General features: G+C 38.4%; 1 protein-coding gene across 4 annotated transcripts in view; it reads right to left on the bottom strand.

The window, feature by feature from the left end:
- Positions 1–25533, bottom strand: part of FAT1 (FAT atypical cadherin 1) — a 198390-nt gene that overhangs the window by 94782 nt on the left and 78075 nt on the right. The gene's annotated exons all lie outside the window — the stretch shown is intronic.

The following is a 25533-nucleotide window of genomic DNA, read 5'->3' as shown; positions in this document are numbered from 1 at the left end:
GATGTAGTATAGCTCCTTCCCTGCTGATTTAAAATTGGGTACTGGTAACACTACCCATGTAAATTTAAGCTTTACATTTTAAAGAATATCTAGTTGAACCTATGTGTCCACTCATTAAAGACCATTTTCTTATATAACATTCCCTGCAAAGCCATGCATGTTCATGTATTATCAAGGGCACCATAAGTTTATGCCAAGATAGCCAAAGAAACTGCATTTATATTGCCATGCCGCATTTCCTTGATCTATTATGAATTTGCTGTTTTCATGCAAACTTGCATTTTAAAAGGGAATGTCACTGTGATAAATATATTTGTGTCAATAGAGTGAAACATAGGCTTAGGTTTCAATTATATGAGGTGAAGCATACATCGATTTCCATATACAGCAGGCAGAGTAGAACAAGGGTTGTGCTGCTGACGTTTTCTTTTTCTGCATTTCATTTACATATCAGCAGCTATTGTTGGGCGTTTTTAAAGGTTTCGCTGGTACAAACACTTAGCAGCAAAAACATCTGACGTTACAAGGAAACCAGACATTATCCACTAACCTTGCCTTAGCAAATTGCTAAATTTATGATACAATGACTGAACAACGATGAACAGAACAAGCAATAATATAACACACTAGTAAATAAACTACCTTTTACTAAAATCATCATATCAAGGACAGAGAACACCTACACTGTGAAAGGTAATATCACAGAGAATTATTCTAACGACTGAAGAGTCACATAAATGTGGAATATTCATCATTAGAGCTGACACCGAACACTGTAAGTACATTAGATTGTACAAGCAAATTCTCAATGCAGTTTGTACCTCTCGAGGACATATCACTGAGTATTAGTTCAAATTCTGGGTTTTAAAGACAGCTGAAACATTAATTCCTCCTCTTGAACTAAATATCCATCTATAAAATCCTTCAGTAGAGCAATTTGGATGCCTGAACCATGAAGGCTTACAAAACAATCTAACACTGACAACACGCCAAGGTTGGCGTGAATCATAACAATCACACAGTAGAAAGAAAGGGAGAGAACAAAATACAGAGTAATGGAGAGATTGTGTGCAGTTCTTCTATATTCCAGCCCTCCACCTGCTGTAGTCAGTATCCGAATTACATCGCAGCCAATTTACTTGATGCTAAAACTTTTGGCACACAATTACTGTTATACATGAAATTACAAGTTCTTCTACTGCTGAACATCAATACTTTTCAAGAATTAACTCTTTACAGCTGGGTTCGCACCACATTAAGGCTGTATGTTGCTACGGGAAAAAAAGATATGTAAAAGTATAACAGCAATGTACTGCCCAAATGTGGTGTGAACAGTGCCTCCAGATTGTATGAAGCTATACTGTACAAAACAGCTGTACACATATCAGCTAGGATTTACCATATGTTACAGGCCCCTTACCAACCAGTATACCCAGGGTATACTTGGTTCATGCTAAAGGTTGCATTTTAGTAGAACTATAAAGGGTTTGATTGGAGGAGGTTTGATCTCTGGGTGCAATCGCATAGGCACAATGACCCTTCTGTATGAGTTGTACATAATGTCCCAGTCATTATCCAGCATAGTTGCCTATATAGATAAGCTGTTGTACCTGTACAAACAATGAAGGGCCTCTGACCTTCGATGATAGCCTAACCCTATGTATAAATTTTTAAAGTAGTTATACTCAAAAACAACGCAAAACAGTGCCATAACACAGGTTATATATTGTACTGCAACTTCATTCCATTGAAGTGTGGGATCGTTTGTGGAGGACAAAAGCCATATTTTTTAATCTTGCACATCCTGGGGATCCCTAAACTCTATTGTGTATTATAACCAACTACACATTTAAAAATTGCTCTAATGGCTTTTTTTACAGTGCCCCCTTCACTATCTCTATAACTATTCTACATAAAACAAATTTTCAGTAGGTTTTTGTTGCCAAATCCTACCTTTTTAACCCCTTAAGGTCAAAGCCAATTTTCGTTTTTGCACTTTTGCTTTTTCCATTTTATGTTTAAAAGTCCATAGCGCTTGCATTTTTTCACCGAGAGACTTATATGAGCGCTTATTTTTTGCGAAACCAATTGTACTTTGCAATGACCGGCATTATTTTTCCATAAAATATGCTGCGAAACCGGAAAAAAATAATTTGCGCTGTCAAATTGAAAACAAAAACAAATTTGTTTTGATTTCGGGGAGTTTTGCATTTTACGCCGTTTGCCCTATGGTAAAACTGACTTGTTATGCATGTTCCTCAAGTCGTTACGATTACAACGATATATAACATGTATAACTTTTATTGTATCTGATGGCTTTTAAAAAAATCAAAACATTGTTAACAAATACACGTTCCTTAAAACCGCTCCATTCCCAGGCTTATAGCGCTTTTATCCTTTGGTCTATGGGGCTGTGTCAGGTGTCATTTTTTGCACCATGATGTGTTCTTTCTATCGGTACCTTGATTGCGCATATACGACTTTTTGATCACTTTTTATTACATTTTTTCTGGATTTGATGCGACCAAAAATGCGCAATTTTGCACTTTGGAATTTTTTTCCGCTGACGCCGTTTACCGTGCGAGATCAGGAATGTGATTAATTAATAGTTTGGGCGATTACGTGTGCGGCGATACTAAATATGTTTATTTATTTGTTTGTTTATTAATTTATATTTATAAAATGGGAAAAGGGGGGTGATTTGGACTTTTATTAGGGGAGGGGATTTTTTATTAATAAAAACACTTTTTTACTTTTTTTTTTACATGGACTAGAAGCCCCCCTGGGGGACTTGTATATAGACAGCACTGATCTCTCATAGAGATCAATGCTGTGTATATACACAGCAAAGATCGATTAGATTGGTCATAGATTGCTATGGCCTGCTGCAGGCCATAGCAATCTATTGCCGAGCCGGGATCAGCATCATTCCGACGCTGAGGCCCGGCACGGGCAGAAGAACGGATCTCCCCCCCGCGATCGCATCGCGGGGGGGGAGATCCGACCCACTAGACACCAGGGATAGTGTGCATAAAGCACTTCAATGCAGCTGTCAGGTTTGACAGCTGCATTGAAGTGCTTAGTTAGCTGGCGCGGCAACGGGACCCGCGCCGGCTAACAGAGGCACTGCCCGGCTGCACGTGTCAGCCGGGTTCAGCGCCGTTCAGAGCGGGGTCCCGGCGGGACCCCGCTCTGAACACCCCCCGCGGCACCATGACGTATCAGATACGTCATGGGTCGCTAAGGGGTTAATACTACTATTATTATGTAGTGTTGGGTAGACTAGAGTTAAATCTTACATTAAAATCCTTACAAGTTAAGGGGTGTTTATATTCCCATTCTAATGAGACTAGGCACTTACATAACTGAAGCACATCATATTAGTCATTTGTTTTTCCTGCACAATTACAGTAGAATAAAAATATGTCCAATCCTGCCAATAAAGCAGTCAAACCCTGGGAATCCCCTGATTCCCATGCTAGGAAAAAATGAATGGCGGTGGATCCTGGGAAGGAACAGTTAACAAGCAAGACGAACTTCAAGTTAGCTCACCCTGTAGGCATTAATCATTTTAACGATTCCGAGAGAGCAAGAAGTGGACCTGAGCTCTGACTCAGACAAAACATATACTGCGGAAGGGATTAGAATTGGAAAAAAAATATTGAGGAAGCCTGCACTGAATGCAAACTAACCACAAGTGTAAAAACAAGTGCAGATACTAAAGAGATCTATAGCAAAGTTTCCCTCCCAAGAGCAAATCAAAGGGTTAAAAACGACAATATCCATGCTGTAGGAACAGTTTTGTTCAGTCTAGTGGTGCATGTACAGCTTTTAAAAAGCAATAGATCTGCCAACCGACAGCATCTGAATTAAACTCCTAAATCTTAAACTGAAAGAAACGAGTAAATAAAAATCAGCAGGACAAGACAACACAATCTGCAGGCAATCTGCATTAAATCATTTTTCCCATTTTTCTTCTTTATTCTTTTTTTTCCCATTTTGTTTAATTCTTCTATTTGCTAAAGAAAGCAAAACAATTTCCATTGGAGAACTCTACCCTCCCAACAAGGTGTCCAATTCCGGGAAATCACCTTCTGAAATGTGTCTGCGTGACCTTTGCTAGTGTTGTTAACCGGAATATTTAAGACTTACTTTGTAAAATAAATGCAGAATCAGGCAGCAAGTGATAATAGAGAATCTGGTATTAAAAAAAAAGAGGAGAAAAACACTTCTGCATTTTCCTTCTCTCATTTTCTAAATATTTGATTACGGACTAGAATATGCCCTTCATCCAATACATAGTAATGAGAAATCCAATTATGTTTGGATATAACCTGGCCTCAGAATAAACAGTGTCTGCTTGTAATTGCTTTTAGGTTTGGATGAAGTCAGAGATATGGATATGTGTCCGCTGTTAATAACAGGGCTCTTTGAGGACAGATTAAGCAAGGTTACACTTTATAAATTTCCAGGTGGTCGTTTTTACAGATACACCAACCTAGTATTTATCATAATCTAAAAATCTCATAGAACACATACATAACAAGTGACAGGTTGCAGACTTCATTTGCAGAATAAGATTCTTATTGGTTCATTGAGCTGCCATCATTTAAACACAATTTTCACTTGTCTTGTTCAACACCATAAATACAATGCTTCTCCAAATTTACGTGGGTAGGATGCATGGCAGGTGAAAATTGGAGTGATAGGAGTGGAAAGTACAAAGAGAAAAGTGGATGGGTTTGAGCTGAGACACATAAAAGGGATAGACATCACATTAAAGCCAAGTGCCATTACCAATGAATCAATAAGCACATCAGGATGATAAAGAGACAGAGTATGAGTCCTTGAGAAAAAGTGCCAGCGAACCATCTCTAAATAGACTCTGGTAAGTCAGACAGACAGATAATTTATCTCTAGTTCTGTACGATTACTAAATATGAGTAATGCAAAGTCAATAGATATGTATTATACAGGTTTTTTTTCTTTTGTTACTGCCAACACTTATACGATGCAGGAAGCAAATAACAGAGTGACAAGGCTCCTCCATATGGTCGCAGTTCACACACTTACCATGCAAATAGTAAAAATGAAATGACATAATTTCAGTAGCTGTCTTATCATATTTCCATTACACATCCTATTGACACAACCTGGCAGTCATTTACATTACATATCCTATTGGCACAATGTGGCTGCTGGCACACATATTCACTGCATTGAGAATGCTCCAAACAGATAAATCTAAAAGCTCAAAATATAATTCATACTTAAAGGGGTTGTTCAGCGGAAAAAAATTCTTTCAATTTAACTGATGTCAGAAAGTTATATAGATTTGTAATTTACTTCTATTTAAAAATCTCAAGTCTCAAGTCAGGAACTGTCCTGATCAGGAAAGGTTTTCTATGGGGATTTGCTACTGCTCTGCACAGTTCCTGACTCGGCCACAGATGTCAGCAGAGAGCACTGTGTCTGAATGTAAATAAACATTTCCTGCATGACAAATAGTAGCTAATAAGTACGGGGAGAGTTGAGATTTTTAAATAGAAGTAAATTACAAATCTGTATAACTTTCTGACACCAATTGATTTGAAAGTCAAAATAAAAAAAATGTTTTACATAAATAACTAGATATTTAAATGATAAAATCTTATTTAAAGGAGCTGTGTGTTCAGAATACAAGTTGTTGTATAAATCAAGTTTTTATGATACATATATTTTTTCAATCTATTTTGATATTTTTTCTATGTCACATGATATAGAAAAAAAAAATAGAAATCGTCCCACTAAAACCTTATAATAGTTGATACGCCCTGTTCTGTGAAAAAATGGTCTGATTTGAAAGGGGTTATTCAGGATTAGAAAAAACTGTCTGCTTTCCTCCAGAAGTAGCACAACTCTTGTCTGCAGTTTGGATATGGTTTTGTAATTGGGCTTTTTCACTTCAATGGAACTGACTTGCAAAACCAAACCAAAGCTAAAGACAAGAGTCATGCTATTTCTCGAAGAAAGCGGTCATGTATTTATGCCTGGATAACCCCTTTAATGAAGAAACAAAACAAAATATGTGTCATCTATCCCCATCAATAGTGGTCATTTTCTAATAAAACAAAGAAACTGCCCTATGGTTGGAACCCTAAGACTGATCAATTCTAATCTGTGGAGGAATCCAGAAACAAGTGTAAAGATCCCCTAAAATGCCACAACTTCATTACATAGTCTTTATACTACATGGATGTGTTAGATATAAAATACAGTGCTATACTTTTGGCCACTATGTGTCTCACTAACTAGAAAGCTGCAGTTGAAGCTCCATCACTAATGGCAATTTGGTCTTTAGTAATAGCAAAAAAAAGACTAAATGCAGGAAGTGATGTCAGTTGGACTAGTGAAGATGAATGCCAAGTGGCCAGCAGCAGCCGCGCACTGCTACAGAGAGGTAAACTAACTGATATAAAAGGCCTGCCCACGAATGAAGAGTGAAATGCAGAAGCATGAGCAGTACAATGAGGCACTAACAAAACTGTAGATTGTGCTTTCATGAAGACTTTGTAGATCATATTATTGGAATGATTGTCCATGGGTAGTAAAGATCTTTCTATACATTATAACTACTTCGTTTTGTAATTATAATGATTAACCTGCCATTCTTCATGTCAAAGCAATATAAACAAATCATTCAAAATATAACATAACGCAAGTCTGTTTTGCTTTATTTTTTGTGTTTTTTCATTTTTGAGTTTGCTAAAAAAAATGTATTAATAGTGTGAAAAATGTGAAATACCATAACTGAAAAACTATAAAGAGGGGAAAAAAAGACTTTTAAATGGGAAAACTGCTGCTGTTTTCCTATTCTGAAAGAAAGAAAAAGTTTTACCGACAATTTAGTCACACCCAGTCAATGTCCTTTCAGAAAAAGTCAATTTGAAAATCGATGCTAAGAGCAAATTTCTCTTATGTGACTAGACGTTATTGGCAATCTTCAGACGAAAAAAAGAACATTTCCTTAATAAATCCACCTTCCTGGCCAAGCTGATTTCCCTTTTCTAAGAAAAGTTGTCTAGAAGGTAATGTGCTGTAAACAGGGGCTATTGCATGTAGCACTAAAAGATACAAAAACATTAAGACAAACAAAATGATTATTTTCTACTGAAAGCTCACAATACCTCCAGGCTATAGAAGACTGTGTTGAAGCCTAAAGTGAGTAAAAGGTTTTCCAGGGAAAAAAACTGAAAGGCAATTAATGTTTGATTGGTCTGAACACTGGAGCACAGTGACACCTTCATTGCTTCTTCATGCACAATACTGAAGATCAACTGCATTTAAGAGACCTGCAACACCAGGCTCAACTACTTGTATGATGACCTTGATAAACAGAAAGTGCCATGGTCCCATTGTTCAACATGGGAAACCTCAGGGTTTGACCCTCACTGATAATGGCCTTTTCTATATTGTTCCCTCTTTCAACATCATATTTTTGCAGTTAATATTTACAGATAGTTAAATATTTTTAAAGTCCAAAACATTTTCAAATGTGACCTCATCCCCCCACCCCTTTGCCTGTCATAACGACTCAGTGATAGACAGCACAGCACAGCCATGGAGAGGGGAGTCTGATTTTAGGTCTATGATGTCAGTGAGTGTTCTGAGCACACTTACTAATACTGTATTATAATGCTATTGTAGCAGATTATGACACATCTAAAGATACACCCACTTTTCCTTAAACCACACCTCTTTTTATTTATTATTTTTTTGGGGCTCAAATTGTGTAAAAAGTATGTAAAATTCATAATAAGTGTAATGCGTTACATCTGTGCCAGTTCTTGGTTTAAAAAAAAAAGTAGAATAAGGAGGATCCACCAGGACTCAACAATGTTGCCAGCTACTATTGTCTGACCTGTTGAAAACAAATATTACCCACAGCCATCAATATCATGTTTATGGGTCAGAGATAGGGGTCGAGTGAGATGGAAAAATCACTGCCAACTCCTATGTTCTGGGAGAGGTAAGCTGAAGGATCGTTCAGCCTTTCACCAAATCTAGATAGATTAGGAAAAATCTCGATGGAGATTCTCTATGGGTGGCTTATAGTAAGTCATGTGTAGATGCAGTGATATCTTATGTATTGTACAGTCATGGCCACAAGTTTTGAGAATGACACAAATATTATATTTTCACATGATCTGCTGACCTCTGGTTTTTATGTTTGTTTGTGAGATGTTTTTATCACATACAGAAATATAATTGCAATCATATTATGAGTAACAAAAGCTTATGCAGCAAGTCAATATTTGCAGTGTTGACCCTTCTTCTTCAGGACCTCTGCAATTCTCCCTGGCATGCTCTCAATCAACTTCTGGACCAAATCCTGACTGATAGCAGTCCATTCTTGCACAATAAATGCTTGCATTTTGTCAGAATTTGTTGGTTTTTGTTTGTCCACCCATCTCTTGATGATTGACCACAAGTTCTCAATTGGATTAAGATCTGGGGAGTTTCCAGGCCATGGACCCAAAATCTCTATGTTTTATTCCCTGAGCCATTTAGTTATCACCTTTGCTTTATGGCAAGGTGCTCCATCATGCTGGAAAGGGCATTGTTTATTGCCAAACTCCTCTTGGACGGTTGGGAGAAGTTGCTCTTGGAGGACATTCTGGTACCATTCTTTATTCATGGCTGTGTTTTTAGGCAAGACTGTGAAAGAGCCGATTCCCTTGGCTGAGAAGCAACCCCACACATGAATGGTTTCAGGATGCTTTACAGTTTGCATTAGACAAGACTTGTGGTAGCTCTCACCTCGTCTTCTCCGAATAAGCTGTTTTCCAAATGTCCCAAACAATCGGAAAGGGTATTCATCAGAGAAAATGACTTTACCCCAGTCCTCAGTAGTCCACTCCCTGTACCTTTTGCAGAATATCAGTCTGTCCCTGATGTGGGTTCTTTGCAGCCCTCCCTAAGACCAGGCCTTGCTACAAGAGTCTCCGCCTCACAGTGTGTGCAGATGCACTCACACCTGCCTGCTGCCATTCCTGAGCAAGCTCTGCACTGCTGGTAGCCTGATCCCCCAGCTGGAACACTTTTAAGAGACGGTCCTGGCGCTTACTGGCCTTTCTTGGGCGCCCTGAAACCTTTTTGGCAACAATGGAACCTCTCTCCTTGAAGTTCTTGATGATGCGATAGATTGTTGACTGAGCTGCTATTTTTCTAGCTGCGATGCTCTTCCCTGTTAGGCCATTTTTGTGCAGTGCAATGATGACTGCACATGTTTCTTTAGAGATAACCATGGTTAACAGAAGAGAAACAATGATGCCAAGCACCAGCCTCCTTTTAAAGTGTCCAGTGGTGTAATTCTTACTTAATCATGACAGATTGATCTCACACCTGTGTTAATGGAGCAATCACTGAAACGATGTTAGCTGGTCCTTTTGAGGCAGGGCTGAAATGATGTTGAAATGTGTTTTGGGGGATAAAGTTCATTTTCTAGGCAAATATTGACTTTGCAAGTAATTGCTGTTAAGCTGATCACTCTTTATAAAATTCAGGAGTTTATGCAAATTTCCATTTTAAAAACTGAAGCAGTAGACTTAGTAAAAAATAATATTTTTATCATTCTCAAAACTTTTTGCCATGACTGTATAATAAGATTTAACTTCACGTAGAATTGAACGTGAATGTTTTATAAAGAAACACTGCACCACATAGCATTGAACCATTACATGCAGAGTGTGCTGTTATTCCTACATGTATGAGCTCCAAGGTTTATGCTGACAACTAAAGCACATCTTTGCCTTTCACTATACAAATCTGCAAAGTGCTGACGTACTGCAGAAAAAAAATCTCCATGCATTATAATGTCACAGGCAGTCACGTTGCCGGGTGAACATAAAGAGTACAAGCTCTGATCTTTAAAGTTTCGGCTACTGCTCTATTCTCCCCATATTTTATCATAAATGACACAGAAGCCTGCAATACAATAACTAGTTTATTTTCTCAGCCTGGTTGCTTTTATCTTGCTCTTCTCTTCCAGTAAGCGCAAAGTGGATAATTGTTCATCTGTGCTTTCTAAAACCTATAGCCCAGTATATTGCTGCATATATCACAGTGAATATCTCCACACAGATAACATTCAGTTAATTTCCACTTATTCTCCTATATGTTGGCACAGCCATTTCAGAGTGAATCACATTCAGTATATGGATACCATTTAATTACAATGAAACTAGAACCTATTATCCTGAATAAGAGCTAGAATATTAGAATGTATGTAGATGGTTATATATGAATTAAAATCACCCAAAATTATTTAAATGGAACTGAAAGCTTTATCATTGTCTAGAAAGTGAAAAATCACTATGCTTTTTGAAAATAGGGAGAGATCTGTCAATCAAGGCTGTCGAGGCAGGGAGAAGCAGACTGGCACCCCAATGTTTTAGAACTATGGCTGGTTTTAGAACTATGGATTTTCCAAATAAATTACTATTGTATTAAAGGTGCCTGTCCCTGCTTTATGCTATAGTACTTGTGGTTTGGGGAGCATGAAACTGACAAAAGATTCCCTTTGAGTCAAAATATTAGATTCTCCTAGTTGGGTCTCATCTTCTATATTAGATTAGAGCAGTGCTTCTCAAACTGTGAGGTGGGCCTCACCAGTCAGGTGCCCCCTTATTGCTGGTGAGGTGCAGCTGGGGAGGCAGTTCTCACAAAAGCTACCATAAGGTCCACAGCTCACATCCGCTTGCGGACTCAGGCAGCTGTGCACATCTCTGCTGCCCCCATAGGCCTCATTCTATGGTTTGACAGCTTCTGCTGTCTGCCCGAAGAATGAACCCGCTCATTCTTCAGGCGGACAGCGGAATGTGGCAAACCATAGACTGAAGCCTATGGGAGCAGCAGAGTCCGCGAACGGGTGCGGGATTCCGTAGTGTGCACATACCCTTATAGCATATACCATATTAAGCTTCTTATATGGCAATACCCCTTAATTTTTCAAAGATTCCTTGGAAATGGTAAAGTCTTACAATGAAGGCCTTGGTCCATGAATGCTTTTGCACCCCTAATCTAGTGGAATGTGGTAGAAATTGTTATATTGATCAGTTAATCAAGACAGGGACACAACATTCTGTGCCAACTGATTTCACAGTATGCTGCCCTATAGTAAATCTGCAACTGAGTTTATACATTGTATGTGATGCCCTGTATCAGAGAAACTAAGTTCTGACCCCAATACATAACTAAATAATAGACCTGTTCAAGCATGGACATTCACTTTAAAGTTATTCTCCAGTAAACGGCGTGAATGGGAATTAGTGATGAAGCTGTGTGGCTATTTCTGCATTCCTGCATAATAATAATAAAATCAGCAGCAGACCATGTATGCATCTGGTGACAACATTAGATATCCATCATCCTGTGTGATCTTCTCCAGCATAGAACACATATGACTACTGTCATACGGTTATGTATCTCCCCCATTACAGATGAAGTAATATCCAAGTAATAATGCTGCCTCGGCACTTCCTGCTGTGAGAGTAGATTTTTATTCTTATTCTTGTATGGCAGCTGGAATCTGGGTTACAATAATAAAATATAAGGTTTAGATCTGTCTACAAGATATCGAAGACCATCAATATAATGGACTGAAACATAACATTTAATTGCATTTTTAATTAAAATATAAGACAACACAGGCTTCTGATAAACCAAGACAAAACAGAACAACCAGTCCCTTACAATATAGAGTTAATGTGAACAAATTTTCCCTTTTCTCGGCGCTCTACTACACAATGGTACTTAAAGCAGAGACTGGACCATGAATGTTGATAAATCCAGACGAGCTTTATGGTGACTTCTCATTGCTGTGCAAACAGTCTGAGCACGTTAATCCCACAGTTTTTGTAGCTGGCAGTGACAGACAGAGAGGAACCATCGGCTCCAGCACAGAACAGAGTAGGATTTGCAAGCCAATTTTGTTGCAACCGGGAAATTGATTTTAAACAATTCCACTATTTTCCCTAGACTGGAATTACTTTTTGTGCTTTATGAGTCACTTGTATGAAAGACAACAACCAAAAAAAAAGAAGAGCCGCCAGTTATGAGTGTAGGGAATTAAAACAAAAATCTGCGGGGCAGGTGTCATTTCCATTAACTAAGAACGAAAATATTGGAGAAGAAGTGGAAGAAAATCGTTTTGCCAGAATGGAATAAAGGAAAAGCCTACTGCAGCTGCTATAAAATCTGAACAGCAATTAAAATATATTGGGATTAAAATAATTACAGCCAACAGGATAAAGAATTGATCCAAAGTTCAGAAACATGCAATGCGTCCAGACTTGATTAGAACATATATCCAGCATTGATCCACTCAGCTCATAAACCCGATTTCTGAGAAACACCAGTCACTTTACAATGACGGCCTTTATGCTTCATTCAAAAGTGCGCTAGGTTTTGTAGACAGCACAGAAAGCTTATTATAGCACAGTAAAGTGGGGCATTTTAATGCTGAGCAGATGGAGCTCTGCACTAACTCTGATAGTGGAAGAAAGACAAGCTGTACATGCTTTACATACCTTTCTACTATCCGCCTGGCATGAAGACACACACGCGCACAAGCTCCCTCCCTTACTGTAACATTAAGCTCTAAAGTAATAATGATATCAACAAACACAAGTAAGATCCTTGGCACTCATCACTCTATCCAATGCCATTTATTCAAACTCCAATGTAACAAACGGCATAACTAATAAAGTACAGCATGGCACACATCCCAGATATCTGGTTATTGGAGTTGCTGGTACAAGAAACTTTCAATAAAGAAACTTTATTGCTATTGGATGACAGAAACTGATGGCAGAACAATCGGCTATTCCTCCAGATTCCCCCATAGAAATGCATGCTCGCTTAGCCCAAGGCAAGAAATTAATAAGCTGTTGCCAGACTCCTCTGGCAATGGCCTACCTCCTGGGGAAACAAAGTACTGGGCATGTTGAAACCCCCAAACACATTTGATAATCAGCTGATCTTGACAAAATGGGCAGATTAAATTGATTCTGCCTGTACCCCCCTGCTGATGATTCCCTGACGGCAGCCGGGGAGATTGGCATGGGTATGTTGTTTATGTTCCCTGCAGGCCTGGCAGCATGTTGAATTATTAATAATGACCGGACTGACCCTTTTAAAGATGGTAGTCTATTGGCAAAAATATGATCTGCCAGATTGATTTTTTTTGTTTTCCTACAGTTGGTTAAAAATATAGATGTGCAGCATGATCTGTCACTTTGTAGAGGTTTCCTTTCATTAGCAAGTTTAGCTAGTCATGTTATTAGTTGGATCACTCATACAATGATAGGCTATTTTCTGGCAATCCTAAACCTTACATGTATGGGTAGCTTTACACAAAGGGTGATGCAAAATTTCTCATCTCCCACAAAATCAACAGCGTGTAATTTTCTACTGAAGATTTGGAGGTCAAATCAAATGTAAATCTGCATCTTGAGCTATGTATATAACCCATGCGGATTGTCCTGTAGAATTACAGCAAATCCACTAAAACAAATTTTTGCTGAAAAATCAGTTTTGCAGTGTGTGGGCTTAGTCTAAAAAAGCAGATACTGTAGATAGGAGATCTTAATTTTTCTTCACTGACCATCAAAAAACAGCGATCAGAAAAGATAAAATATTCCGCATCACACAAAAACAGAAACAGATGTTGTTATGAATAATACATTAGCGGAATAGCCATAGCGGACAACTCAATTACAACATTCAAAGTCTCCTCAGGTAAGCTTACCTGAAGTTACCTCAGGTTTATTTTTGCAAATGACACACCAAAAGGTGCTGCAAGGGAATGGTTCTCCATTCTGGTTCATAGAGGTAGATGAAGAGAACTGGACCCACTCTATGATGGCCGTAAGCCCTAATAAGGCACATAGACAAGGGGTGTCTTTAAAGCCTGGGTGCTGAGAACCCTATCGATCACCAGAAAGAGCCAGGAGAAGTTCTCAGTTAAACACTTCTTTTCCTTTGTCAAAGCTTGCTGCACAGACTTACCATAGAGTACTTCTCCTGTACAGAGCTTAGCAGAGGACTTCTACTGGCTCATTCTAGTGATCAAAGGGAATATGAGCACCCAGACCCCAACTGGTAAAAACGTTTCACATGTCTCTAAGTGCTGCAATCGTATTTAGCTGTTATGTTTGCACTTTGTGGTGGTGTGGGCACTATATACTGTATTACTATTCGTACACTATATGGCAGCACACCAGGGAAATACAAGGTACCACATAGGGCATTATCCACTATAAGGTCCTCAGTGCCAGCTTTTGATTCAGCTTATTGATTAGAATATCCCTATAATCACCATCAATATGTACAGGACACTGCAGTCCTGTAGAGTTTACTACAAACTCAGCTCTACTATATCAGAGGATCATTAAAAGAAAACATGAAGAAACATAAAGTAATTAGTAATACAGATATCACTGCATGGTTGAAAGGGAGTATTAGTGAAAGAGGGCATTTTATTTCATCTGAGGAAAATAGAACGATTGTGTTCCCTCTAGAGCTGTCTGGATTGATAAACACAGAGAGAATTATGCAAATTGAATTTGTGTTCCAGCTCCGCTGTTTTATTGATAAAGAACAGAACATATACTACACACTTCCAATCAAATCACTGTAAACATCAGAGATGGCATCCAAAAGCAGCTGCTCCGCACAGAAGTAATGTTGCAGCTAGATCTACTATAGTGCGCCTTACACCGCTAATCTTCATAAAGGACTGCGGGAAGATAATGAAGGTGTGACTAAACTACAAAGCATTGCATCAAAGTTATTAAAACATTTACAAGGCTGTAAAACAGGAGGATGAAGAAAACATGTGTTATGAAGTCATTTTCGTCTTGTAAAAACCAAGGGGGAAATACTTTTGCACAAGATGTAACACCCATCATGGCAGCTGAATATTTACGAGAGAAAAAACCACGACTGAATTAAAACAGTGCATTACTGCAAGTTCCGAGGTGGGATTACAGTCAATTAATATTAATCCCTATATTTTTCTCGTAAACCCTTAATTGTATAAAGCACAGCAATCGCAATGGCTGTATAAAAACAAGTCAAGCACCAGCTTGTCATAACGTATGAGAAAGTCTAATGTATCATTACGGAATGATATTAATCATTAGAAAATTACCCATTAGAATAAAAAATAAAAGGAATGTATCAGCTAAAAATGTTTAAGCTACTTACAAGATGGATAGTACTGATGATGGGCCTTATTTATCAAGAGCTGAGCTCAGATTCATTACTATGGGCAAAAAGTCCAGATTTTTTTGTTTGGTTTTGTTCACCCAAGTGTCCCAGTTCTATTTTTAACTAATCTATGACAGCTATGCTTATATAGTTTGTTCTTATTTGTATACTGTAGATACAAGGTGGGTAAAGGGTGTCTCCACTTGTCTAGTACAACCATAAATGACAGAGGAATAACATATGTGGTAGACTAGCTTTCCATCAAGAATGGGGTGAATGGGGGGGGGGGGGGTTAGATCATACTAAGCCAGTCTACCATTTATTTCATTCCTCTTTGTAATTTAAGTGGGTACATTTATACCGAGATCCTCATATCTCTTCATTAACCTTATTGATTTTTCAGATTTATGTTGATATTTTTCAAGAAAAGAGCATGTTTAACATTTAAGACAATATCAGGACTTATAGTGAAGTCAATGGGTAAAAGCATGAAAAAATGCTATAGCTGGATCATGCTTCACTTTTAACAAAATGGCATGGACCCAAAAAATACACCAAAGTGAAAAAAAAAAAACAAAGTCTAATTTGTAGTGTATTTTATATCTTGGCTTTCAGCAAGCATCAAGCTTTAACGTTTTATGCATAAAATAAAAGGAAAAAAAATCTTGTGTGGGTCTTGGCACCTAGACTAGGGATTCAAGGTACAGAAATGGCTTCCTTTTTGGTTAATTAATACTCAACTTCTACTTACAAATTACAAATGTCTACAAGAATGTCTTAGCCTACAGCAGGTATTTGGGACTGTGCAGACCATTGCACTATACTATCGTAGTGTTTTTCCTTATGGAGACCTGCAACTGGCTGGCACAGGGAGTAATAGAGGCCAGGCAATGACCAGGAAAATTTTAGTGAAAGTTCTGCAAAAGACAATCTCGTGGAGGAGACTGTCCCCTTTTCCAGACCACTAGCGGCTTTTTATATTGAGAAGACCTCCTCATAAAAGACCATTTTTGGGTGGTCTTCGCAAAGTAATTTAATTGTATGCAAATCAATCTTCATCTAGAAGAAAGAAAGCTGTGCAACCCAATATATGTCCCATAAAATATGAAATATCACGGAAACATCATTAGAGAATTGGCTAAATCAAAATCACTTCCAAAAAGAAAGAGAATCCATCTGCAGAGAGTTGTTGAGTGTGTTGGTGTGTGTGTGTGTGTGTGTGTTTGTGTGTGTGTGTGTGTGTGTGTGGCCCCGTATTAGGGATTATTAACCAAACATGTATGATATACAATTTTAGAAAAAAGTTTCACATAATGCCACTATGCACTGTAACAAAATATAATGTTGAAGCATAGCTGTGGCCCATAACTCAAATATTTCAGTGGATAATAAGATTAACTACCCTGTTGTTGACCCCTGAAATAACTTCAAAGCATACTGAAAATCACAGGCTCCTGACTTATGGAGTATAAGCTACAATTCCCTTCTTATCTTCCTAACAGGGCATAGGTCTCCACAAAAAGGGCGTCATGCAATAGGTAAATTTAGGGTAAAGGGGAGAATGATTGATCTCCATGCTGTGCTAAACATGAAGTCCACATGGACAATAAACAACCTCATGTATACCATGGAGCTGGACTGAAGAAAATGATGATGCCTGTGCAGTGTGATTATGTTTTATTGCTATCTAAGATGACAGCACATATATCACTACACAGAAGTGAATTAGTCCCTGGTCTACCTTATTCTATTTGAAATCCAACCAATCGCTTGCACAATATTTCAGAGCTATATGTTCATGGGTAGCTCCCATTTTTAAAGAACACTAGTCAGACACTCCATTGGCTGCTAGATACCAGAGATTGAAAGTTTGTATTTTATTACCTATGAAATGAAAATAAAGTTGATTTTAGTTTGGTTTAGTAACCCTTGGAATATTTTCTGGCCACTTGGGTTAGGTACACATTTTTATATGTTATATTTCCACTGAATTTCTGGAAACAACCATCAACTTCTAAGTACCCTTCAGAAAAAAGCCAACAAATGTGAAAAATTACAAGGGATAATCTAAGCACAGTCATACCAGAAAAAAATCTCATAAAGTGCTGGATTAAGTGCATTGACTAGTTATGTGTGCCAAAACGTCTTAAGGAAAAGTGACAATTTGGTATTGAGCCACTTTAAAAATTTTATTACAGAACAACATTATGAGCAACTCCATAATAAAAAGTTATTTTTGGAACAACTCATAAATCCCACTGCAGGCACCATCAACATGAAACAACAGGTAATGTGCCCTGGTGGAGGCTGTCACCACATTGTCACAAACCCTATGAGAACACCAGTCACATGAATGGCTGCCACAAGCTGTGTCTTTGCTATGCTGAGGGCACCTGCAGGGAAGTGGCAGAGAATCGGATTTCTGCTCCACTGCTTTACTGCATCGCTGGAATGGTTCCCACTCTAATTGGAATTACTTGTCTAATAGCACTGAAGCCGTCAACTTTTCACAAAGCAGTTTTTTAGGCTCTTTCTACCAATATCAATGAATTTTTTTACATGCATTTTGCATTTATACCCATGCTAAGCCTGATGACAAGCCGCATTCTATGCACGTGAATGTGCTTTTTACATGCAATGGGAAATTTTCAAGTGAAATTTGAGTGCCCCTATTCTACACTGAAAGCCCCTGAGAATAAACAGCTGTTCAAAACACCTGCAGCAGAAATCCAAGGGTCACACTCTGATACACATTGGATTTTAATCAGATGAGTGAACAAACCCTAATGGTTAAAGTGGTAACCCAACAAATGAGAAAACATTATAAATTATTGCTAATCTCTAGATTGAGTAAAAGTAAGGCAGCTCACTGAACCTCCGCTGGGAAGCCTGGATGGTGCATGGGACAGCTGTATGGCACACAGCAAATGCAAAGGACGAAGAAAGAAGATTGTCCGGCTCCAGATATCCATTCTCATAAAAGCAAACTTTTATTTGAAGAGGAAACAGATACTCCTAGTCCAAAGGATCGACATGTTTCGGGCTACATGCCCTTAAACTTCAAGTTTAAGGGCATGTAGCCCGAAACATGTCGATCCTTTGGACTAGGAGTATCTGTTTCCTCTTCAAATAAAAGTTTGCTTTTATGGGAATGGATATCTGGAGCCGGACAATCTTCTTTCTAATCTCCAGATTAGGTTGAGTCCAACATGGCCCTAAGCATAGTCAGGAAAATTTAGTGATTAAACTAATATATCATCAATGGGATTGGAATTTTTCATCAATCTGTATATGGGAGAAACATAGTGGACTACAGACTGCTGATGGGATGGCAGAGCCCATTGATCTTTCACCTACTTTTGGTCTCCATACACTTTAAACAGCCAAATCAGCCACTCGTGACCACCAACAGATGACATTTGTGTTGATGGGTAGGCTTGCTTGCTCGAACAGGGGAAAAAGCTAGGTTCGATCTTACCCGAACCTTCCTCATTTGATTCCTGATGCCTTGACGGTCCGTGCGGAAGGAGGAGATATCCCTGGGACCGCCTGGAATTCTGGGATTCAACCTAGGTAATAAGCTGTATCCTGGAATTCCAGGCGGTCCCCAGGATGTCTCCTCCTTCCGCACGGACTGTCAAGGCATCAGCAATTAAACGTGCAAAGTTCGGCTAGGTTCGAGTTCGATCAAACCAATTTTTTTTTTGCTGTTCAATCAAACCTATTGATGGGGTCAACTGTGATTTTCCATCGTTTCAAGAGTGCTGTCTCGCTGCAGCTTACCCCTTCCCTCTCCATAGAGAACACAGAAACCCTTGGCCGTGCCAAACATTTTTATATGTGGGGGAAGATGCAGGAGAGATAATTGAAAGCCAAATGATCAGCCAATTAAAATGTATGGGGACCTTTAGATGTAAGTGGGCCATGTTTAGGAGAATGACTATTCAGGCAATTACCTATAAAACCACAGTTCACTTTAAAGGGGTTTCCCACTTTGGATAATCCTAACTTTTTAGAAGGGTTCCATGATAATATAAAAAAATGTCTTCCAACGAGGATCGCAAAAGAATGTAAGAAATATGTGGGAAATCCTGGTAAGTGACGAATTTCCCAACAGCGCTATTATGGGGGAAATAAATCATGCAGTGTCCATTCAAATAAATAAGTTGCCTGTGTAATGCAAGACAGAAAAAGTCCCCCGGATTTGGAGATGCTCTGTAACTGCTTACAGCTATGGCCAATAGGTAAGGATCCTGAAAAAAGGACCTGACCCTCACTCAAATAACCTCAATATCTCAGGAGAGTTTGGTTCTTCTATACCGAGTTCAGGGGGATGTTAAAATCCCCAGAGTTTGGAGGTTGGGGAGCCTTTAGAACAAGCTTTATGGAAGGCGAGACTGCTATTCTTTTCTTATCTGTCTTTTAAAAAGACTTTTGCCAGAGAGAAGATGTCGCTAAGTCAGCACATTATAACAGTGGGCTTCTGGGCCTGTGTACTGTAATTTGAAAAATGACACATCTGTTTAGTTTATGTTTTATATATCATCATGTGTGCTTGATACAGTGTGGTTACTTATGTCTGTATCTAATGTTTAAGGTAGTGCATGTATCAGGTGCTGTATTGTGAAGAATATGATATAAATAAAATTTTGTTAAAAAAAAAAAATGGGACCTCTCACTTTTAAAGGCCCCATTACACTGAATGATCATCAGCCTTACTTGCCCAACCGTTAAGGCCGATAATAGTTCAGTGTAATAGCACATAGCAACAATCAGCGGACATGCATAATGTCGCTGATTGTGTTTTTTCAACATGTAAAAAGATTGCTACGTGCAATAGGAGCGTCAGCAGCCAAAGGATTGTTCAGAAGGCCCCTCCCGCTAGTATCAGCTCGTTGTCTGTGCTTGTAATAGCGCAGTGCAGCTATTAGGCAACGAGGGGAAGCGAGTGCTGAATACTACGAGCCGTGTAATCCAACCTTAACTTAGGAATCTCTAATAGGGTACATAAAAATTATTTTTAAAACTGAACAACCCCTTTTAAATTCACTTCTTTTCTAATTTTTAGTTGCTGTTCTGAAAAAAAACAACAAAAAAAAACTAATATTTTTTCCATTAGCCTTAGAATTAAAAAGTGTGTGAAGTTGCTATAATAGGCTGGCTCTGAGATATCATCTTTCAGCCAGAATTACACTGCTAATAAATCACAGCCCTGCTCGTCCTTTCACGATCCCACAGCATTTTATGAAGAGGCAATGTAGGTTTAAGTTTAGTGGAATTTGTTGTTTCCTTTCGAAGATAAGATTCTAGACATACCTTAAATTATGAATAAACATTGAAATGCACTTGCGAATGCATTTCATGCTTCAGTGCTTCCTCTATACTCGATTCCAAACCTAAATTAAAGCCAATTTGACAGCTCACATAGAGGTGCCAGGAATATGAAGCTACAGGTCTGGAAGGAATGTGAAGCAGCAAAGAGCATAAAGTGTTTATTGCTGTCCAAGTATTTCACTTGTTTTAGCACTATATCTAAGGCAGCTACTCGGCACTATCAATGGGAATTAAAGAAAAATATTTTATTAAAGCCACGCCAACTTCCTTTCCTCAAGTGAAATTAACAAACCAAATGAATCTGATATGCATTCACCCCATAGAGAAAGTAAATCGTTTTATGACAGTATGCCTTTAAATCAGTGTGGGCAATGCTCTCTTAGGGAGGAATACATATTTCATTTAGCATAAAGTCTGGTAATTGTCTTAGTTAACATAACTCAGAAGGGAGGTGGGATAACAGGAATGTACAAGTAGTGTATATTAATGTGAGTTTGAAAATCTGAGGTGGGCTTACTTTGTCTTGTCCTTTTGTACTTTTGAATTGTAGCTCCGCTTTGTAGTAGAATTTTAGTTCAGCATATAGAGAGCTCTTAACATGAGAATTCCCAAATGCCCTGCATTGTATTGTTCTGTTTGTTCTGAATAAACATGTCATGTTGGTTCGGTTAGTTTTTGTGTTTTAATTTACTTACAACATACATATATTGGTTAAATATCATCAATCTGACTCTGCTCTAGGCTGTTACAGGTCTCAGTGTATAAGCTGTATATTTTGTACCAAAAACAAGAACACATCCTGCCCTGTCTTGTCCTAAAAAGATCAGGAAAGTCTTGCAAAAACATGGCTTTTGGGGCTTTGGAAGACTTTAACTTGATGTTGTGTTCCTATAGATGAAGGTAATTTTCTTACCTTTATCCAGGGTGACATTTTTGAGAGATCTTTATTTTATTTAATGTGCATTTAGGTTTGGTTTGGTGCACTGAGAAAGGGACTTCTATTCAGTGTACCGATCTGCCCTGCTGATCCATCCCTTCTCTTGAATATTTATCTGGCGCTTTTGAGTGATGAGCGTCGGAGTGATGCCTCTATTCGTAAGTAGGGGCTGGATGTCAGGGCGGAGTGGTAGTCTTGCCCCCAGTGCACAAACCGCCTAATTTGCATAATAAAGTAAATATTTCCCAAAAACGCTGCAGAGAAGCAAGAAAATTATCTTAATCCTCATTGTTCTGTGTGATAGGAAAACAAAACATGGAGAAACTTCCATGCTATTTATCCTTTAATGCAATCCAATCTGTGGCACTAAACATGTGATCCATGTGTTGTGCCACAGTCATACAGCACAGCCAAGTGCACAAAGCCTAAACCAAGCATGGGAACAGTGTTTTTGGCTTTAATGTAAATCACAAAATTAATAAATGTACAGTGGGCCTATTCTAAATACCTGTATATATGTTAAAGGGGTTATCCAGCACTACGAAAACATGGCCACTTTTCCCCCTTTGTCTCCAGATTGGGTGGGGTTTTAAACTCAGTTCCATTGAAGTAAATGGAGCTTGATTGCAAACAACACCCGAACTGGAGACAAGAGTGGGGCAAAGGTGGCCATGTTTTTGTAGTGCTGGATAATCCCTTTAAGTAAACAGCAGCATGAATGATTTGAAGTGTAATAGCTAAGTTGTCCCATAGACCAGAATTCCCATTATACTCATACACACTGTTATAGCCATTAGGGATAAGCTCCTATTCAAGTCTAGAGGAGCAATGTATAGATCAATATTCTAATGCCAGAAGCAGTTGAAGGCATGCTATTCTGTACTAAAGAAATGGAGTAATATAGACACATTAAATATTTTAAATCATTCACAATGTAAATGTATGAACTGAAGAATAATGAATTGATAATTGCTATATAAGTAGCGTATAAATTCAGAGAATAGGTTTAATCTGCAGCCAGATTTTAAATATCACTATAATTTCAACAAACTTTGCATAAATCAATAATAGAAGTGAATATACTGCATGAAACTTTGTAATTTATCTTATCACTTTATCTTAAAAACTGCTCATGTCCACCTGCAATTTGTGAACTCATTGAAGCTGCCCATGCAAACCTAAAGAGCAGGGGGACTGGGGAGTAGCTAAAGAGAGAGCCAGAGGCAGACAGGGAGACAGAGAGAGGCTGACGGAGCTTCTAATGTTTATTAGATTCCACCCCAAAGCTTGATTCACAGTTTAGGCTGCTCAATACTGCTCTATAATGTCATCCATGCCACTGCTGCTCCTAGAAGTGGACAATCGTGATATATTGGAACAGGATTCCCTGGTTTGGATGCACTCCAAGAGGGGAAGGCATTTTCCTATTAAAATAAAATTATTTTATTGGCCAAGGTACAAAAAGAGTTATTTGTGTAGCACTGGTGCTTATTAACATAATCTTTAAGGAATTTAAACATCTCTATGTATTTAGAAGGTCAGCACCATATTGTACTTGCTTTACAAAATATGCTAAATATCATGACATCCTCAACATCCCTCTCCTGTGTGTAAGAAATGTATGGCAGCATCATGGTAGATACTCTTTGCCATCTAGCACAGAAACATTTTACAATTAGAGAAGATGTCTGCAGATGGGAAAACTGATGAAAAATGCCACAAACTTTACATAGTGGCCAGAAGTAGTAACACTCATCTTATTCGTATGGCAGCTTAGTGTGAAAGGAAAAACATGCTTTAAATGATAAGTGTAGGTTTAAACAACTTTCCTCCAAATCTTGGCCATTAAGTCACTTATCCTCAAACTGCTGTTTACTCTCTGTTGATAGGGGGATTCTGTCTCTAGCAGCAAAGACACAGGAAGTGCAGGAAATATAAGCAAGATCTAGATTGTATAAGGCACAATAAAAAGCCTGGACTGTGTGTGTATGTCTGCTGAGTCTGTAGCGGCGCAGTAACAACGAGATCCAGTAGGATACAAGGGTAGGCCAGACGGGTGAAAGAGGTGTGTTTTTATGGGTAGAGCGCCATTCTACCGTATCTTTTTTCCATAACCTGGACGCCTGCAGCTTGTTCTGCCCTTTATATGGTCACTGCATGCGGCTGAGATGCAGATGTTTTTGAGCTCCCCCACCATATGCGGTGACCGCAGATTCTCCAGTCCGGTTCCGAAGTTTTTCAGCACCCACCCTATAAGACTACCCCTGACCCTGCATATTAGACTACCCCTGAAAACACAGTAATCAAACCATGCATGTGTTAACAAATTCTTTTAAAAGCATAAGTATCCTTAAAATTTTGCCATATTATATAATACAGCCTATTTGACAAGTAAACTAAATGGAAATCCATATTTTAACCCTTTAAGGCAAATAAATATATCATATTGACCTAATAGTTTTTAGTTCCAGTGGATGGGTACAGGAAAAATAACCAAATTGTTGTGTCCTTAAGGGGTTAAAATATGAATAACCTGCAACTGTCAAACGCAGAATAACCTGTGAATGGAGTGGACAATATGATATGTCCTCTGAGAGTGTAGAGAAAAACAAAGCAACTACAGCTATTACAAGAGGCTTTCTTGCAAAAGACATAAGTTGATATTTTGCCCATTTCCCACTGTGCACAAATGACACAGGTGACCTTTATATTCATGTGTTCATTGAACAGGATTTCACAAAGCGGCTGATGATTGTTCTAAAGCATTTTACACTTCAGTAGTCCTGTCAGGGGCACGCAGGACCTCGGTTACCCATTGTACTATGTGAACGACATCTCCAAAATGCGTGAAAAAAAAAATAATAATAAAAAAAAACGCTCAACTTAAAAACATCTGTCCAATGGAAAACAACAATTTCATGTAATTGAAACTAAACATTTAGACAAAGGGCAAAGAGCAAACTACTGTACAAAGCACTTAATCTCCATTAGATTACAGCCCGATACATTAATGACATAACCCTATTACCATGTAATCACTTCTAGCTCTTTATTTGTTCCTGATAATGCAGTTATTGTGCGGTTATCTGTAGAGGAGCATATTAGGCAGTGTCATAAGCATACCATGTTTTCAGCAATGTTCCCTAATTAGATATCATTCTGGATTATTACTGAGGTCAAACAAAACTACAGCTAATCCTCAAGTAATTTGCTTAAGCATTAATATTAATAATGCTATGCTAGTATCTAATAAATGTTCCTTTGAAGCTGTAAAATCTGGAAAGGGTTGAAAGGTCTTGACAAGGTCCTGAAAGGCTAAATTCCCAAATGTTCTGGATTTTCTGTGCTATGAGTTCTAAATCGATTAAAGGGAAAGTGTTAAGGAATTACAATCATGGATACTGCCTTATACAGTTCCAAGTAGAGGATTTATATCTCAGGAGTATGTAGTCACAGATGGGTTGCAGTGAGAGTATGCTACTAGGTCTACTCCAGCATGTAATTTACTAGAACTGTGGTGTATAAATACAGTATATATGAGTCTTTATTTATCTATGGCTAATCCTATAGAATCTCTTCAGGATTGGCTGCTTTTTAGCCTTGCTCCATGTTGAAATATGAGCAACAGCTGCAGATTAAGTATATTGTTAAGACAGCAGATGGCGCTGTGCTAAATCTTAAAGATTTCTAATTGGTATAGTGGATACTCTGCACAATGTACAGTTCTCACTGGCTATGTAGTCATTCCTTTCTGGATCCGCCATCTTGATGTTATGTACATAATGGTTTCTGTATGTCGTAAATAGGTAACTCTCCCACAATACCTTAAAGGGGTTATCCATTGCTACAAAAACATGGCCACTTTCTTTCAGGGACAACACGACTCTTGTCTCCAGTTCAGGTGCGGTTTGCAATTAAGCTCCATTCACTTCAATGCAACTGAGCAGCAAAACCCTGCCCAAGCTGGAGACAAGAGTGGTGCTGTCTCTGGAAGAAAGTGGCCATGTTTT

The sequence above is a fragment of the Dendropsophus ebraccatus genome, chromosome 7, assembly GCF_027789765.1.
Source record: "Dendropsophus ebraccatus isolate aDenEbr1 chromosome 7, aDenEbr1.pat, whole genome shotgun sequence".
In the NCBI taxonomy this organism is placed as follows: domain Eukaryota; kingdom Metazoa; phylum Chordata; class Amphibia; order Anura; family Hylidae; genus Dendropsophus; species Dendropsophus ebraccatus.
Note: the sequence above shows the minus strand (reverse complement) of the source record. Positions and strands in the feature narration are given on the sequence as shown.